Here is a 17,948-nt window from a genome sequence, read left to right as displayed (position 1 = left end):
ACACAGTGTTTTATGTTGTGTCTCGACGTCCTAGCGGTAATGTTTCCAACTTTCTGAGGTTTCTTGACGATTATCTCATTTTGTGACAAAGCACAACCTAAAGGGAATGACACAAACATCACCACCTTTTTATAGTCAGTTTATGATAAACACGCGATATATCATGTACTAGACTGTGGGCGTTGGTAATAATATCGATAAGCCCACGCGGCTCCAAATCTCAATAGCCACAGATACATGTTTCCTACCTTTCCTGCTGGCAAGTTAGGCATTCAGGGGTAAAGAAGGCCTAAGCAACCACCAGTCAAAATTCATTTTTTTGTATATAATTTTCCGCATAGAAAACTGGCCACTTATCACCCAAGACAATGAGTTATTTTCATGGTGTATTGACAGTACTAAGCTCATTGAAATGGCACCTACAGCAAAAGTAATTTTAATGAATCTTACGAGGGCACTGCTGTAGTTTTCTTGAACATACTTGGAGAAGCGGCTGTAACCTTAACTGATGTGTATAGTGCTACAAGTGCCACTGCGCTGTGCGGTGGCAGTATACGGTGATAGTAGCAGAATGTGATTCTGTATTGGTACTCTCTTTCTCTCTCTCTACTTTCCTAAATGAATCTTATAATTATAATATATCTTATAATGCTAAGCGCTTTCTACATGCGGTTTAAAGTACGTCGTAAATCTCGAAAGTCATGGACAAGTGCCGAATGTTAAAATGACAAAGAAAATAATGAGCTGTACAGATCTTTCCTCCGAAGCAGATTTGTCGACGACCTCACACGATTTAAGGTAAACCGCAGAAAACTAACTTCTTGCTTTCGTAAAGCGAAGAAACGATACATCATAAAAAGCTATGTGAAAAAAAAGCTATATGACTGCTTCAATGATAAATCGTTCCTTTAGGAAACCGTGACCGTGCTGCCTATTCTGCATAGACATAGACTCACGAGTTCTTTGTACCGCATTTTTGCCACCTAAAGATGCCAATTAAATGAAGGGTCGTGTCCTATTCCTTCGAAACAGTAAAAGTTCGATATCAATGACCTACAATTTCAGCCTATCTAATACAGTAGAATCATGGTAAACGGAAATCGCTTAAACGTAATTGACGCCTAAACGTAAAAACAGCCTCTAAATTGGTTGATTTAATATTTAGGTAATGCAAAAAAAAAAAAAAAACTGGTTAATCAGGGCCAAGATTTTCTCAAGTGTCTGTAAATGAAATCACGGAAGCAAGCTCTAAATGTTGTTTTCAGCAATAGGCAGTAATTGAAATAAATATTTGCGACAACAGTTTTCTATCCAGATAGTTATTAAAAATCACTGGCAAAGAGTGAATCAGGTCAGAATTTTATAAATTTTAATTTCACAGTGCTTACATAACTGAACAGCTTCGCGGCACCGCAAGCCGCCCCATAGATGACCAAATTAAGACAATCGGAATTTGGGACTCTTCGCAGCATGCCGTTCGAAAATGCTAAGTCCCCGTAAACAACCGCATGTTATTCCGCCAAGGAACGGATCGTTAATAGCTATGGTTTTGTTTTGATACATCGCCGCCACTCCTCCAAACAGAACTAGTGAAAAAGCAGCGTTCCCTAAGAAAATGCAACTCGGCTAGTCAACGCTATTTAGAATGGGGGGAGACAAAAGTTGTATGCCTAACTACCAGCGGGTGTTCATTTTACCTATCTTTTCAAAATATCTCGAAAAAAAAATACTTTATAAGCGAATTTTTGAAGTTTTGTGATAACCGCATGGTACCAAGACCATGCCAGCACGATTTTAGAAAAGCTCTTTTATAAGCACATCAGAACTCGTTTTGAGATCTCTTGAGCAAAAGTAATTTACTGATGGAATATTTATTGATTACAAAAAGCTTCGAAACACATAATCACAGAACACTACAAAGTAAGCTGCTGTATTATCACTGCCACGGAAATTTGTACAGCTGTTCGAATCGCACTAAAGTTTTCGCTCCCAACAACGAGTTATCTGAATGCAAAAAAAAAACAAGAACAAAAATGTCTGCTGTAACACAAGGTAGCACGTTAGCGTCACTGCGTTTTTATTTATGTTAATGATATCGTTTTTCTCTGTGAAGAACCTAGCTTCGTAGTATACAGTAGGGAAACAAGTTTAATTTCTTGCAGCTTTTGATGTGTTCATTCTACGCAACCAGGTTGCAGAATATTTAAGCCGAGTTTACGAATTGTCAAAATTGAACTCGCTATTCACTATAAAGCAGTGCTTTTCATACCAACGAAACAGGTCCGCAAACTGCTCTTAACTTTTCTGAAGATAGCCCTCGCGCTGATCTAAACTGTATCAGTCATGAAAGCCTCGAGGTAATTTCCCACGAACACTTATCGTGGAATAATCACAATGCAATGATCGGAGGGAAAATGTCGATAACAGTCGGCATTTTATCCTGACGACGTTACTCACTGCCTGAGCTGCCTTAAATTGATGATATACGAGGTATTTAAGAAAATTTGTTTAAAATTTCATGAAAATTAGGGAAGATGACACAATAACATAATTTTAACTTCGTTTCTTTTCTGCCACAGAGTCGTACATTTGAAAATTACTCGATGTAATATTAATATAAACAATTATGCAAATTAAGGTAAATAAAGTTTAACTAAAACATATATGCACTTGATCCCAAGAGAAGACTTCAAGCGCACCATCCGATGAGCTCATTATCGAAAAGTGAAACTGAACATCTGAAGAGCACAGCTTTCACGCCCGTAATAGACGCCCATGACTGACGCGACCGCTTGTGCCTTGCAGGTGGGCGATCATGAAGCGAGCGTCCTTATCAAACCGCCGGTCTCGGTCACTTCATGCTCGCCCAATGATGACGCGCAAGAAGGCACGTCACTTATGGCCGTTGAAGTTGTGCTCTTCGGATGTTCAGTTTCGCTTATCTGTGTAAAAGGGCACGGAATTCATTACGCAGCAAAATTAGCAGCGTCCACTTGCATTTGTGGAAGCGGTTGTGATCTCCTCCGAAAGTCTCCCATTGGGATCATTCGCATGGCAAAAGATAAATAAGCTAATCCGTATAATCGCTTTTAAATGGCTAAATGGAGTCATTTTCATCAAAAGGATTTACCGTCGGATGAGTTGTTACAAATTGATGTCATTACTACGCGAAGAAAAACGGGGAGAAGGCAGAAATCACACGACACATCACTTGTTTTTTAATGCTTCCATGGCTCTGTCTTTCTTCGCGCAATAATACCATGAAGTTTTTTTCAAGCGTATGACTATGGGTAAAGGCAATGAAGTGGAAATCAATAATTTCGTCTCATCGTCCGTAGTTTTTAAAAATTTCGATCGCAATTCTTGAAACACCCGGTATTACCCATTCGTTTTTTCAAGCGTTGCTACTACTTAAGTATATTGGGAACCACATCGTTCAATAACATTAAACAAGTTCTATTCATTGCAAAAGAAAGCGGATTTTCTACTTGCGAAGTCTTCATGCGTTCAGTATACCTAGCCTACTTTGTCGGAATTCACGTTTGACGATCTTCGAAATAGCTTAAAAGCATTTTTGATGAAGTGTACCAGAACCAGCATTATGCAAAATATCTGTGCTTACGCGCGTTTGTTGACAATACAAAATGTTCTTGCTTGTCCTGCTTGGATGATTCAAATGACGGGAACTTCTTAAGGTCCGTAACGCTTAACCCTCAACGAAGCTAATTGGTTTGCAACCTCTTCATTTAGCCTTACTCAATCGAAGTCTCCAAACCTCGCATCGCAGGCTTTATGAATACGAACCTCACCTCGCCTACACCTCGCTCCGTGAGTGTAAGTGTAGATAAAGGTGAGGACGCCCTCGCGATATTTGAAAAGGCCCTTAGAACGAGGTACAAGGCGAAGCAGGAAGATACGACACATGCGTCGACAATTCCTAAGCGTCTACTGAAAAGCAACCGAAGGTACGCAAGCAACATATAATGACAGTGCCAAGTTATATTACCGAGGACCTCGTGTGGCGCGCCCTCACTAAGGCGGCAATGTTTGGACGTGACAGATACACGTCAAGCGCAGAGACATACTGTCAGTGTCTAACACACGTTAACTTCGTGTTAATTCACCCGTACTTCTGTTTTTGTTGTCTCTGGTGTTTATGACATAGGCGTAATTTTGCATTTTACGCTTAGATCAGCGCTCATACCTGGGGCTTAACGAAGCGCCATGGAAGCGGCAAGTAACTGCACGTAAAAAATCTCTTACAAAGTTTCTTTGTCTTGTTTTATTTCGTGAATGTAGTACGTACAAGAGAGCGCAGTTAGGGTAAGCTGCTCGCTCAAGCAAACTCCCGTTAAGACGAACTCGGAGAGACCGAAAAAATCTGTTAATTTTATCAAAAGCTCGTTGTAAAAGGAGTCATCAAAGAAATGAAAATAATAATCTAGCTACGCCCAACCAAAGCGGAAATGTAACACGATTTTGTAGCAAGGTGTAAAAGATTTTGCTGCTTTTGCGTAATTCGAAACACTGCTTTACGCACCTTTACCTGGGCCCGTCAATAATTTTTGTATGCTGGCGCTTTGAAAATGTGTGACGCTAACCTTTCACCTAACTTGCTCCTAAATTTTCTAGTAGCCCTTAAGTTAAGGAACGTGCTAAGGTATTCGAGGAATTATCAGCTGCTTCATGCTGTTTTGCTGTTGTTGACCTGAGTGGTCGTGCGCGAGCATCATTTGTGAATTGTCATCAGTGTCGTAATCTTCGCTATTATCACCTGCATTTCAGTTATTCCAGGGTTCAGCTCTTGTTGATCATTTATTTATTATGTACATCATTGAAATCCAGTTTGGCACTGAGGCACCAATTCAAATCCGCCTATTTGTCGATTATTGTGTCATGTACTCAGTGGTTAAAAATAATCAAAACCAAAGTAAACTTAACCAATCACTACGAACTATTCATGAGTGGTGTCGAAAATGGACTATGAAATTAAACGCAGGTAAAACCAAGTCCATAACATTTACCAACACGAAACAGCCACTTCATTATGCATACACTATTCCCAACGCTAAGATCGCTCAGAGTAGTCAGATAGGCGCCATGCCTGAAACTAAGCTCAAATGGGTACAGCATATCAAAGCGATATGCCATAAAGCCCATAGCAAACTGAGTTTATTAAAAGGGAAACTAAAAATGCACCATCACATGTTCAAATCACCTACAACACCTACAAATGCCTACAAAACCCTTATCGCACCGCCCCTCGAGCACACAGATACAATTTTGAGTCCCTACCAAAAACATTTAATTAATAAAGTCTAGCGAATTGAAAAGTTGCTGGTGCGATTCATATATAACTACTGCCGGCTAACCAGTGTTACTGGCCTAATTACGGGAGCAATCCTACAACCGCTTGAACAACGTAAGGTTAATTTAGGACTTAAGTTTATCTATCTCCCTTAACACGGCGAATCCAAATATTGTGTTATCAATACCTGCAGGTCCCACTTAGACACTCAGTAAGGACAAACTACAGCAAGGTAATACGCCAATCCTTAAGTCGGGCCAAAGTGAGCAGGTATTCATTATTCTTGTGTGCAATATAACATCTGAACAAATTACCGGGCCCCGCTGTAAACCGCACAGATGTAGAAACATTTGTTTATTGTATTTAAAATATCACTTTATGTTGAGTGTACTTCGAATTCAATATTCTTTGTTATTTCGATTAGGCATGGTCCTCTTTTGTACTGGTAATTCTGGTTTTGTGTTGTTTTATGTGTTATCTTTAATTATTATTTTTTCCCATACTTTCTCCTCATGTCTGTATACATTGTTTTATTTACAAGTACCCACTCCTGCTTGGGTCCAGTAGGACTCCCGGGATGTACAAAAAAAAAAAAAACCTCGCCGATTTCCTTTAATAATGTTTCTATAGTGCAACCGCAACGTGTTTTTATGTAATTATCGACAATAACATAATGTACTCCTACAGAATCACCATTTGCGTTTTTCTTAGGTAGTCGGGGCCTCTCGTTGAGCTGAGTTGCACACTTCGGTGACGGCCTCGGCAGTTCGGTTAATCGAATGTATGGTTCCTATAAGCGGATAACTGTTTGCTTGGCGTCTGCTGAAAAAACGCTTGAACACTGTTAGGCTTAACCGACAGTTTGGTTTAACCAGGTAGTGTCAACGGGAGTTTACTGTTCTCGACCACGGAGCCTGCGATTAAATTACCTGCCGCGACAGCTACGTTCTGATAGTGCACTATACTCGCGGACAACTTACTGTTGGCAATGTTGGCTACAGGGGCGAAACGCGCGCCAGCAATAGTGGTCCCGGAAAAAGTCCCACATTTTTAACCGGGCTAGTTTAAGCTGGGAAAGAGAACGCACAAACAGCTCATGTAGAACACCAAAATAACACAATACACCTGTGGGTGCTAAATATAACACATTTTCTTGCTTTTTTTCCTCCTTCGCGTTTGGGCAAATGCGAAAACGTAGTACAGGTTTTGCTCAGAGTCAAGGTGTTGGTATATGCATTTAAAGCCTTAAAAAAAAAGAATCACAGAAATTGTGCGCCAAGTATTGAACCGTCACTAAGACAGCGCGTCGGCAAACTAAAAAGAGCGCTCTATCATTTGAAATAGTTATGCACAGCACCAGTGGGTGAATTCGCAACGCTTCTCGTTCTTTATTGATCTTTGCTATCGGCCTGTTAGTTTCGCTATTCATACATCTGAGCTCACGATAAGCTAACCATCTGCCCTTAGAACGCTTCTACCACGAGAGAAAGAAAGTGAGATTGATGTTTGATATTTGCTTTATTTCACCATTATGACACATCAGTACAGAACAAAAATGTACATAAATGGTGGGGATAGCGGGAAGAAAGCTGCTTTTTAGCAGCTTGAGTAGCCCCGCCACCCCCTGCTTACAAAGACAGCAACGGAAACAGGCTCACAAAAAACAATTTCAAGCAATGTTTTTTTTTCAAGCTCATACAGAATAGTTCAAAACAATTTTCTTGTTTAAAGCACAAAAAAATTCAGGATATCATACTTAAAATAGCATTTTTCGATAGCATGCGTAAACATTCATCTGTTACTTTAAACTTATTTAATGTGCTCGGAAGACAATACTGTAATAGCTGCAGTCCATAATTAGTTCGCGGCCGGGGGATATACCAATATGCCGTCTGGTTAAGCGTGAGGAGGGATTAAGAGTTAAATTTGCTAAAGTGCTAATATGGCTGCCTTTTGAATTAATTCGGACGTAAAAGCTGTCAAGAGGTGATATTCGTATAGGGTTGTCACTTTTAAAACATTAAACTTGGCAAATAATTCGGACGTGTGCGCATTGTACGACAAACGTGAAGTGCAACGCAAGGCATTTTTTTTTTTGCAATGTGATTAAGTTGAGCAACGGGTTCTTGGTATCAGTAGCCCAGACAAGATGACAGTAACGCAGATGAGGAGAGAAGAGAGCGTTATATAACATAAGCTTTGGTGGCTCTGGTAGTATGCGCCGACATTTTCGCAGGATACCTACGGTTTTACTAAGTTTATTTCTGATGTAGTCTGTGTGGCGTTCCCAGGACGTATACTCGTGAAACACAACTCCCAGTGTCTTTGCAGACGACGAAATTTCTATTCAACAAGATCAACAAGAAGCGAAAAAAAAAGTTAACTAGCCGGACGTCCGGCTTGCTATACTGCATGGCGGAGAGAAATGGGGAAATAAAAGAAAACGTAATACGAAGGAGAGTCGTAGCCCACTCGCGTGGAAGTAGGCGCAGGGTGTCTATAACTGTCTTTACAGGTCCGTTGATTTTAGAAAACTTCTGAGAGCACGCGTAGGGGCTTTGAATAGCTGCTTTAGAATAGCATAACACTGCCAATTTGCATGGTGATCCCTTTTGAATGTGTTCAACAGCGGCACGAATAGTGGAAAGTTCTACCGTAAGTACCGTAAGTACTTTTCTGCGATTAGGAGCTAAACTGTTTGACCACCTGCTCTGTCGGCTTCTTACGTCGGCCAACGAAGGCCATATGGTTTCACTGCCGATGAGCCGGGAACAAACTCTGCCAAGCCAGCACTCTACGAAGTCATCGCCCAGAGGTCAGGAAAGCGAGCTCGCATTGGGCCCTGCTTGTTTTGCCACCTTTGCTTGCGAATGGCAGCGAAAAACTGCGCTTCTCCGCAGGATGACCGATAAAGCACGTCCCAGCTCTCCTCTTGTCTCTTTGTTTCTTCTGCTCTTTGCCTTTTCTTTCTTCTTCTTCTTTCGCGGTTTCCTTACATTTTTTCGTCTGGAGGTGACACACAGGCTCATGTGTCAAGGCTTGTTTGCTCTTGTTTGTTTGTTTATGATCGTTTCGCTGAGCTAGCTGTTTAATGATGAGCCGCGGAAAGACCCTCACGCAGCTCGCCGAGGTTGGTGGGTTATCTCCCGCAGCTGGTAATCTATGGATTTCGCGAAGCCTTGCTTGCTCAGTCCGCCCTTTCCCGTGACTTCTCTCGCTCAAGTGTCCGTTCGGAAACACCAAAATGATCTGCTCTGCTCTTCGCGATAGAGCCGCGGCTCTCCGTGTGCCTCGGCGTCTATAAACAGCAATTTTCTCTGGCACTTCGGCTTCTTTAGGGTCATGAGAGCGTAAAGTTTTACATGCCACATGGATCTCGTATAGTCCCATCAAACGTGAATTATGTGGGACTAGTTATAAGGGCGGAAGATTTACGCAACTTTATTCCGTGGCACTTGGCACTCCTTTGCAAGAAAGACAGGTCGACGAAGGAATCTCGCTGCGTGCATTTTCCAGGGAGTCATCGTGATTATAGGGTAAATAAATAGTAGATATTATGCATTCATAATTTTATTTTATTTGTGAATACCATAAGCCCTATTTGGGCTATATAAGCGGTGGAGAAACCAGATTATAAAGGCGGTGAATATGAGAAAAGAAAGACTTACCACACGCGAAGCTAAAGGCATGAATAAAGGCTACAAGCAGTGAGCAAGAGTAAAGGACTGAGAAAGGCAAAGAATGAATTGATTATCACTAGTTATGACAAACAAAAACGAAGACAACGGCTTGATAATGTGACCAAGAGCTAAACAAGAGGCAATGTGACGCTATTGGTTAAGACACCACATCTATTAAATTATTTAAGACCAAATTGAAATCGTTTTTGCTTGCTATACAACTTTTTTTTCTGCTTTATATTATGTGGAATTGTGCGGTTATGGTCTTATGGTGTTCTCATTTTTTATCGTATTTAGGCTGCAGTTGCTATCCCTTTATTAATAACATGCTCCATTTCAAATTTTCTTTTTTTCTCTGACAGGAGGTCCCGCCTACAGTTAGGGAACTATGGTACCCCCGATTGCATATGTAGGCTGTTTGTAATATTTCATGCAATATTTTTGAAAAGAAGGTATTCGAATCTTTGACAAGCATCATAAAAAATCCCCAGCCCTTCCCCGGCCGGGAAAATGGGGGTAAGCCAAGTTTGTCGGGTGTGTATCTGACCTTCGTGGTGATTATGTCTCACTCTTTCTTTCTCTCTAACTTTCTTTCTCTCTCTCTATTTCCTTATTTCTCTTTCTGTCTTTCTTTCTTTCTTTCTCTTTCTTTCTCTGACCTTCGTGGTGATTTTCGTTCTCTCTCTTCTTTTCTTTCTTTTTCTCTATTTCTTCCATTCTCTCTTTCTTCCTCTCTTTCTTTGTATCTTTGTTCCCCCTCCTCTCTCTCTTTCTTTCTTTCTCTTTCTTTCTCTCCTTCTCTTTCTTTCTTTCTTGTCCCTGGTATGCACCATTGAGCTTGCACCCTTTCTGCACTATCGCCAGGATCGGCCCACTTTTTAGCGTGACACCACCACCACCACCACCGCCGCCGACACTTGTGAGCCTATAAAGCTTCCCTTAAAAATCATAACAAAAATCTGAGTGAAATACGTACGTGGCTAAGGCTAGCCGAAAATTCATCAAGTGTTATTGTGCTTGCAACAAAGCCTGGAAGTATATTCGATGCTGTAATGCATTTTGGCAAGAATACTGGTGGTGAGGATTGGAAAAGCTGGTATACTGCACTGCGAACTTGATACAGCGTGGGAAAGAAACGAATGGAACGGCAAAGGGGCCAAAACAGGAAGAAAAGAGCGTTCTTCCTTTTTGACCCCTTGTCACTCTTCTAGGCCCGTTTCAATGTCACTCTGTGTCAAGTTCATAATCCCCGAAAGAAGCTGTATTTGATACAGTCATCACGAGTTGCAGGACAACGGATGCACATGCTGTGCCGATATCCAGAGCTGTCCTTTCTTATCTCTAAGCAGGCGCACTAACTACTTTTGTCATGGTTATAGATAATTAAAGGCAAGCGCTTTAGCCTCTTGTGCAAAGTTTTAGCTTCAAGTGAGTGAAGATATGCAATTTTACACGGCTCATTAAAGTTAGACATGACTTTGTCGGGGAAAAGCAACGGCGATACTTATTAAATATACCCGCGGCGGTATCTCAGAGGCGATGGCGTTGCGCTGCTGAGCGCGAGCTCGCGGATTTCATTTCATTTCATTTCATTTCATTTTATGATGTGGAGGAAATAAAACATTCTTGGTAATAACGTATGCAAACAAGAGTTTTGGAACTACCGTATAGACTCGTGTAAGGACCGATTTTTTTCTCACAATTTTGTCGAGGTGCGCTCCTTACACGAAAACGAACCTTTTGGTCGAAATGGCACCGGTCAACCGGCGACTACTGCAAGCCCCGGATCCCCGGATGTACTATTGCATCAGAAGTCAACGAGCAGCTTTCGCCATCTAGTAGCGGCACGCGGAAGTACGCAGCACGCGAAATTTAGCCAATGCACGCCCGGCATCGTGGCACCGAACGCAATTGCTTCTCCGACGGAATTTTTTTCTCCAAAGCTTGGACCGCCAAATTTGGGGTGCGACCCTTACACGGGTGCGGCCCTTACGTGAGTCTATACGGTAAATGTTCTAGTAGCTTAGAGCAAGTGTTAAAGAAGCAATATCGGCCCATCGGTTCTCCCCATCATAAGTATTGCCACTATTATGCGTAGTCAGTGAATATTGCATTGTTGCATAAAAATAATTTAATAACCAGCCCTAAGTATATGCAAAATGTAATTTTTACATGTAAACATTACGAGAAACAGACGGACAGACAATGAACTTTTATTGAGGTCCTGAGGGACTAGCCGGCGGAGACCCGCTGGGACCCCCGGCTCGCCGCTGGCTGCTCCCATGTCGGAATCGGGAGGCAAAGCCTCTCCGCTCTTTCACGGGCCCTCTGGACGGCCATGGACTGGAGCTTGAGTTCCGTACTTGAGATGGCCTCGTCCCAGTCCTGTTCGCTGGTGAGTGACGTATCCCGTAACGCAGGACACTGCCAGAGCATATGTGCTAGAGTGCTAAACTCCTCCCCACAATCCGGGCACTGGGGGTCAATTTCTGTATTAATCCTGCTTAGGAAACCTCGCGAGGGATATGACCTCGTCTGAAGCATCCTAAGCGTGATCGATTGAGCTCTACATAGATTTGGGTGTGGAGGCGGGAAGCACCTGCGTTCCTCTTTATAGTGGGAGACGATTTCATGAAATGTTAATAACGGGGTCGCTGTGGTCGAGCTCCTCCGGATCCAATGAAGCCTCACCGCCTCACCACATTACGAGAAAGGAAAAATTATTTTTTCACCCATGCTGATGGAACGCTGCACGTCGCAGCATCCCAGCAAAAATACTAGAGCCATCAGAAAAGGGGTAGTCAGTAGCAAAAAGTTGCAGTTTCACCCAAACGTAGCAGCATTTGGTATAGCGAAAGTAAGTTTCGTAGTTTTACCTGCCATATAAGTTGCAGTAAACATTCGCTTACTAATTAAATTGAGAAGAATGGTGTCATGCAGGCGCAGGCAGACATTAACAGATCTGTCTCGATGACTGCGAGCACTCGCTGTCACAACGCTGGCATTAGGAAGAGCGCAGACACAGCGGAGAGAACGTTTCGTGCTGCCCATCGCTTCAGCGCGTCTTCGAGACTTCAGATTACGCGGCTTCCGACACTATAGCGCGCAGGAATTCCACAGCGCTCCCCAGGTACGTCGACTCCTGCTTAGAATTTGCAGATTACAGATAGAAGCAGATTACTTCCAAGGTACTGTGCGCGGGCCTCACATGCGTTCGGCCGCCAGTAGTTCGCTCGTAGGCGCCGACGCGTCCAGCGCTAGTCTCGTCAAATGTCGCGAAAGAGCAGGTACCTCGGAAACTGATCGCTCTAGAATACCTTCCTACATGCGTAGTTAAGTTAAAACATGTTGAGACCTAGCAGGCAACCAAGTTAATACCTAGCAGTAGCAGCCAGTAAGACTTGAGGATTGACAGTTTCGTTGTGCCTAAGCTTTGCACAAACGAGTGCAAACTTGCCCGTTTTTTTTTATTCCTGATTTATTAATTTAGAGAAACCCAGTACTCTTCGTTTTGGATGAGAAGCTGCCCCTCTCTTCAACATCGTCCTCGGTGTGGATGAGGTGCACGACGGCGTGGGCCAGCCACCCGCTTTGTATGTGCCCGACTCCAGCTCCTACACCGTAATCACTTCTGGCAGCTTCGCCCACGCGTTCTTACGGCCACCCAGTTTCATTGGCGCTACGTGCTCGCTCTCTGCCATATAGCACAAACCCATCAAATCTAGCCCCGGCAGCAGTTTGCGAGCTTCCCACGAGAAAGCCGCCCTTGCCCGTTTCCACTCACGATGTGGCACTGGGCCCAGTGCCACATGAGCCCGGAGCACGGCTCGGAGAGAGCCTGCTCGGCAGCCATCGCTGTCAGATCTCATACGCTATTGCGCTGGGAACGAACACGCAGAATTTAAGTTTGCTGACGGTTTTTGAGCTGTTAAGTGAAAACTTCAGTCGCTGGGCTTCAGTTTGGCACCATATGCAAGGGTGAGATGAAGAGCAAATTGAAGCAAAATTTCGAAACACGGGGATGTTTTACTAGCTTTGTGCTTTAGTACTAGCTTTGTGCTTTAGCAGCAATTATATGGACACTCTAGGCGAATTTTCACCGTCACCGGGATGTTTCGTACAGGTTGCGAGGGGAAGCATGAGAGAATGAGCCGAGAAGGATGGTGGCTTGATGCGCCATCTTTCTCGCGCGCGCAAAGGGACGACTCGGTACCGTGATCAAGCGTGCACCAAGGGAGGGTGGCAGGTGATGTAGCCAAGCTCTGCGCCGGCCCGCCCTATCTTGCAGGTAGTATCTGGCCGGAGGGAAGCTGGTCGAGCGGGGATGGCTTGTGGATATATGTGTGCTGTCTCAGTGCTGGAGGTCACTCATTGTCAAGTATCGAAGACGAGCTGAAGGGAAAGCCGGCAGAAGGTTTGCGGTCTTCATTACGCCAGTGTTATGACAGAGTGTGTTAATGATAATTGAATGAGAACGGTTCGTGTTTGCCTGCGTGCGCGTCACACAATGCTTACTAATTTAATGAGTAAGCGAATGTTTTCAACGAGGCTTACTTCGAGCCTTACTTCGTGCAGCTGCGTATTATTTTGATGTCGCTGCCTAATACTTCGCCATTCGGGCGAAACTACGACTTTTTGAACGCATTGCACTTGCGACGTTTATACAAGATAACGTATTCATTGTTGTCGCTGCATAAAATTATTCCTATCGAATAATTAATGAAATGTTCTTAAAAATAAAAAAAGAGTAATGTTCCATATTGTTTCGAGACCCCCGCAAAAATATTCAGCCCTCAGTAAACGAGGCACCAAACACAGCACGGACGAGGGCATCTACCCTTGGCGAATATTTATTTTAGGGCACACAAACAAAAAGTCGCAGTTTGTCCCGAAAGGCGAAGTATCTATTGCAAATTAGAGGACAACTATATGAAGAAAAGGTATTAGTTTTATCGGCCATATAAACTTGTAGACGTAGGCATACTATGAACAAACATGGTGTCAGTGAACAATCATAGTGTCAGTGAACCAGCATGGTGTCACGCGCGCACAAGCAAATATGAACACACCTCACTCGATGACCGCGGAAACTCGCTGTTAAGCGCGGCAGCGACTGAATTGACCTTCGTGCGGCGTCTCGCATCAGCGCAAACTAAGCCGCGTAAAAACAGCGAACGGCGGTCTAGGTCCCCGACGCAGATGGCTTTCAAGATAGAGCATAAGGTTGCGCCCCCCAACCCCTCTCTCCCTTCCCTATCCTCCACCTGGAACCTTGCGGCGCCTGCGACGGCATAAATGTGCCAGGAGTGTCCATATAAATGCTATTGCAATAAAATAAATGCAGTCACACTTGTTCGAAAGCACAGAAGGGATGGCTACATCAGACGAGCTCTCTTATTTGGGATGATATATTTTTCGCTGTTCTCAAACTGGGGGTTCACGTCTCTCCCGTAAAAGTGCACGTGTGTAACAATAACAGAATTAGGCACCGGGCATGTTAAGTTTCCCATATGCTCCAGCAATGCAAGCCGAGCAATTTTTTAAAGCGAAAGCTTTAATAAGGGAGCTACTTAACGATACACTTAGCAATTGGTCGTGGGAGGCGCGACTCTCCGAACTGGACTTGGGAAGCCAATAGACCGATCCCAGTTTCACAACGCCACCGCTGCCGCGGTGCATGCTGGTACTTGTAGTCATCCGGCCGCTCCAGCCGCCCGGAGTGCCTGTGCGTTCTGTATCCGAACGATTTTTGGCAATTTTTATGGTTCGTGTAGAGCCATCGTGCGATGGGAGGATTGACCTGCTGCGTTCCTGGCTGGTACAACAACCCCACAAGGGACAAAGGCTTCGGATTCTATGTGTTTCCTAAAGAGCGAAGGCTTCGAGAGACGTGGATCCAACGGATTAATAGGTGGTACTGGTAATACACAGCGTGAGAATACGGGGACGAATAGCGGCCGCATTTCGATCGGGGCAAAATGCGAAAACACCCGTGTACTCAAATTTCCCGGAATTTATAGATTATTTGTCGATTATCGATTAGCTATTGATTTGCTATCGCAAGGTATTGACCACGTATTTGGGCTAGGCCAAGAACTACTAAGTCATCCCCAGCATTTTTTGGAATTTATCGATTATTGATTGATAATTTATTAGCTATTAATTAGCTATAGATTGGCTATTGCAAGGTTTTGGCCACGTATTTGGACTAGGCTAAGAACTACCAAGTTATCCCCAGCATTTTACGGAATTTATTGATTATTGATCAATTATCGATTAGCTATTGATTGGCTATCGTAAGGTATCAGCCACGTATTTGGGCTAGGCTAAGCACTACCAAGTCATATCCAGCATTTTCCGGAATTTATTGATTATTGATCAATTATCGATTAGCTATTGATTGGCTATCGATGACTTGGCGATGATTGGCTAGTTTACTTAAGAACTTCTAAACTTCTAGATATCGCTGTTACCGAAGTCTGCAAGTCGTGCGCGAAACCCATGTAGGTAAGTAGGGAACGAAAGTTTTGGCGCCGCATTTCAAACCTGTCTCCAACAGGTGTACAAATCCTAATATGTCCGTCGCTAAGCAAACATAACGTTGCAGTCACCGAGATGCACGTGCGCAAAAATAGTAACGCAAAACGACCGCGTACTTCTAGATATCTTCTAGAACATGTACTACATACATGTACATGTACATGTGCATGTACTACATACAAAGCTCGAAAAAATACGATACTCAACACGTTATGAGCGGGTAACAACCGAAAGGAAAGAGGAACAGGCACTTTTCAACGTTCGCCTCGCATGCTGCAATGAACAGCCGATGTAATTTCTTTAAATACATGACGAATGTTTCTCGGTGGTGGAGTCGCAGATATGTCTGGGCAGCTCGTGCGCAGTACTCAACGAGCGGTGGTGTGGTTGACTAGTTGACTACAACCAAGATGGTGGAAGTGCTACTTCCGGAAAACCGGCGCATGCGCAGATCGGTCGGTGGGATCGGTCTATTGGCGAACCTCGACCAGGCCCGGCGCGCCGCAATAGCCAGTGGGGCCCTGGAAGAGGGGCTGCACCCACAGTGACCAAGCACGATCTTAATTTAAATAAAGTTGTTTCTCTCTCTCTTTAATAAGAGAGTCAAGCCGAGTTTCGCCGTCGCCAGCAATTTGACCTTCATTTGACGGCATCTGCGCCGTAACCTTGTCAACGCATCACGTGACTCACCGCGCGCCTGTTTAAGAGGAGCTCACCTACAAAAAAAAAAAAAAAAAGTTGAAAGCTTGCACTTGGCCGCGCAAAGCTAAAAGACATGAAGCTGGCCGAAATGCCGACAACGCGTTCCAGCAGATCCGCTCCGTGCATGCGTGTCTCTCTCATCTCGGACTTACGGCCGTCACTGCGCGTTGCATAGCGCAGCTTGCAACACCGACACCCGTTGCAATGCCGACACCGGGTTCCACCGCGTTGCGATCCTGACAACGCGTTCCTCTCTCTTCTCTCTCTCTCGCTCGCTTTCAGTTCTCTTATCGCTCTCCCAAGCATAGCACGCAAAACCTCTTCACCTCGTAGAGCATTGGCACGAGCGCGAGCGAACGCGCCAGCTGTGGACGAAGACGACTACGCTCGCACGTTATCATATATGGTTCGCATAAATGCTTGTGCTGCAAGCGCGGCTGTATAGCCTAGTGGTTACGACGCTTGCCTTGGGATCAAGGGTACGCCGGCTCGAATCCCGCCTCGGCAAGAAAGTTCGTTTCGTTTTATCCCTTCCTTCATTGCTGATGATGAGTGTCTTAATACGTACCACAAATTACGGCTGGCTTTGTTTAAAAAAAAATTACACCATCTTCCCGTAGGGGAACCCTGAGTAGTATGCGAAGCAGCCATGGGGTCGACTCAAGTTCCCATTAGTTTTCAGATCGGCCTGTCGCCGCTGCCGTTTCGTGGCAGCGGCTCGAGCCCTCTTCTCCGCGGCGCTGACACTGGCCTGACACTGGCGCTGACACTGGCATTGACGCTGGCGCTGTCCGTGGCACTCATCGCGGCGTTGCGGGAGGAGAATGAGAGGACGGAGTGAATGATGATGAGTGGGCGAAGCACCGGGGGATCATTCGGACAAAACGCCGGAAGCGTTCTCCGGAAGCCGGAAGCTGGCTTCCGGAACCGGAAGTGGAACCGGAAGCAGAAGCCGGCTTCCGGTTCCGGCTTTTGGTATGCGGAGCTTGGCGTACATATACATATACATACAAGGGGAGGAGGATGCGCACGCGCAGTGCGGGTGTGGACGCCGCACGGCGGATGGAGGGAGGGGCATAGCCCCGACCATAAGCTGCTTCGCATCTAAAAGCACCAGCCCTTCTCCTGTCGAGAAAATGGGGGTAAGCAAAGCTTGGCGTGTGTGTGTGTAACTGACCTTTGTGGTGCAAAGACAGGCAAAACTGTTCACTTCAGTGAGCGGCTCGGAACGACTCTGTTCACTTCAGTGAGCGGCTCGGGACGACTCTGCTCACTGAAATTAACCGGTTCATTTGAACTCACCGGTTCGTCTAAATCTGTAACATGTCTTAAGCATATTCTATGGTTATTTGGCTTTGAGAAAAACGATATATGCATAATTAAATAACCGTGTTATGTTATTAGTATTTTTACTATGTTTGAAGAATATTTTTACGTATTTTAAATGCGTGAATTTTTAGTCGTAATGAAACTTTCTTTTCTGAACAGGCAGAATGTGACGTACTTTTTTCAGAAAAACATATAAGTTCATCGTCATTACAGGAGCTTTTCTGTTTTTGTGCTACTTAGAAATCAAGTTTGGTCAAAATGAGAACGAGAATTATTGTAAATTATATTTCAACTTCATTCTTTTGTTCAAACGCACGCTCACCATAATATGAGCGAGCTGTGAGCCATACAAAATGAATGTCGAAATCATTTCTTGAAGTACAATACAA

Source organism: Dermacentor silvarum, chromosome 11 (assembly GCF_013339745.2).
Source record: "Dermacentor silvarum isolate Dsil-2018 chromosome 11, BIME_Dsil_1.4, whole genome shotgun sequence".
Taxonomy (NCBI): domain Eukaryota; kingdom Metazoa; phylum Arthropoda; class Arachnida; order Ixodida; family Ixodidae; genus Dermacentor; species Dermacentor silvarum.
Note: the sequence above shows the minus strand (reverse complement) of the source record.